The following is a 2,334-nucleotide window of genomic DNA, read 5'->3' as shown; positions in this document are numbered from 1 at the left end:
CATAAGCGTCCACGACGTCTGGGCAGTCTTGTCAAAGTGGCACCTCAAACTCCCACGAGCTCTCAAGGTTTGGTATCTTCGCCACTTCGCAAGTATTGGGTTAGATCCTATCGACGACGTCGACCCACAAGGCATTCCACGTGATAGTGAACGCCACCGTTCTCATTCAGAAGAATCGGTGGCGGACGATGACGACTTGGTTGATCGCCGTCCGGTGACTCGTAATGATCTTCGAGCTCTGGAGGAGGACAAAGTCCGTCGTCATCGGCACTCCGCCGAGCATCTTGCCGATCTCCCATACCGGGGAAAAAGACCTCGAGAACTTGGAGCACATTGTGCACCGACTGCCTAACATTGAGATTTATCGCGCTCTGTCGGAGCGGATCTTAGCCGTCGAGTAGACGAGTGCGTCGCTTCGTGGGACGGTGAAGTTCCTGGCGCCGTTGGAATCGGAGATCGTTGCACTCCGTGTTCGCAACCAGATACTGGATCAGTATCTTGGTGGCCGAGAGCCTTTGGGCGCCGCCTCGGCGCCAACTCTTCTGCGTTTACTTGCACCGGATCCCGGTACGGCTTAAGCAAGCTCACATAAACCACCGGGTGGGTGTGCATCCTTCTCGGAAAGTTAAGCGTATACACAAGGCTTCGCTTGGCCACGACCTTAAAGGTCCAATAAAACGTGGACTGCTTTGTCGTAAAGACAGAAAAGACTGCATGTGTAGGAAGGTTTTCCGCATTTGATAAAACCATGTCTCCGACCTCAAAGTTCTCCACATTTTTTCTGCTTCTTCCGTCTGCATATTTTTTCTGCATGTCTTGGCTTTCAACCATCGTATTACGAACATGTCATAGAACACTCAGTCTGGTAGACAGAAAATCAGCGACTTCTTAACGGACAGAGAGGGGCATCAGCTAGCCATACGACTATATCTTCCCCATAAGGCTTTGAGTAATGGGGTGACGGTGTTAGCGGGACGCGAGTATACACAAACGTTCACGTAGAACGGCGTGTAGCCGGTAGATGCATGCTCTGCATTGTTCAGATCGAACTCCACAAGTGGCAGCGTGGCGCTCCAGCACCTCGGAGGCTCAGCGCAGACGCTGCCAAGGACATCCTCGACGACGCGATTCACGCATTCAGTTTGACCACCGATCTGCGGATGGTTCGCTGATGACATAACCAGCTTGTAGCCCAGCACCTTGAAGATCGTCAACCAAAACTACCCAGTGAAGCGTAGGTCTCTGTCAGAGACAATTGACTCCGGGAGTCCATGTTGTCGAAAGACACGATCCACAAACAGCGTCGCTGTACCCACACCGTCGATGGTGTTCGGCACCGCCGCAAGATAAAACATCTTGCTCAAATGGTGGACGAGGACCACGAAACCCGTGAAGCTCGCCGACGGGAGGCCAAATACAAAGTCCAAACATATTGGCTATAAACACTGGCAAACTGGCCAGCGGCTCGGCCGCATTTGGAAAGGGTTTCATCCTTTGACACGTATCACACGTGCGCACATAGGCTCTCGTCCATTTGTACATCTCACACACAGAGCTGTAGGTCTTTTCACGACCAAGATGAACACTTCGTGGGATGTCGTGGGCGTCATAGAGGATTCGATATTTCGGATCCCCATCGTAAGGAGCCGCAATTCGCGGCGTATTCATCAGGGTGGTGCTATAATACAGCGATCCGATATTCAACGAGTACCGATGCAACCGTGCGCGCAATCGCGACATATTGTCAGAGTTTCCAAACTACTTGCTCCTGTGAGCCCGTAGCAGTGCTCTGCACATATCATCACCCGCACATCCGGAGCGGATGAAAACACCGTCATGACATGAGCAAGCTCATAATCCGATCTGCGTGACAACGCATCAGCCCAAGCATTCTGCTTTCCCCGCTTATACTTCACCTCGCAGTTATATTCTGCGAAGAAGGAGAGCCACCTGGCCATCCTCTGTGAGAGGTGAGGCGACTGAGTCGCAGTGCTTAGCGACGCATGATCTGTATCGATGACTAAGGGCTTGGAGCCGAACAGGTGCACCATGAACTTTACATAAATCGTCGCAAGTTATCTCTTGTCGTAGACTGGGTAGTTCTTCTCCAATCACCTGATCTCGCCTCTCGAATGCAGTGCACAGCCGATGGCAAAGTCCAAAACGTCACAGACGACACTTAAAGGAAGATCGGGGTCTGGAATTAAGGAGGCTGTCCTTGATCCCGTCAAAAGTCTTCCGATGTGTCCCAGCACCATTTCGCATAATCCGCGCTATACTTGTGCAAGGGGTTGGCGAGGCCAAGCCCCTTGCGCAAGTCCTTTCGGTTCTTTA

Source organism: Plasmopara halstedii (genome assembly GCF_900000015.1).
Source record: "Plasmopara halstedii genome assembly, contig: Scaffold_208, whole genome shotgun sequence".
Classification (NCBI taxonomy): domain Eukaryota; phylum Oomycota; class Peronosporomycetes; order Peronosporales; family Peronosporaceae; genus Plasmopara; species Plasmopara halstedii.
This window is presented reverse-complemented; position numbering follows the sequence as displayed.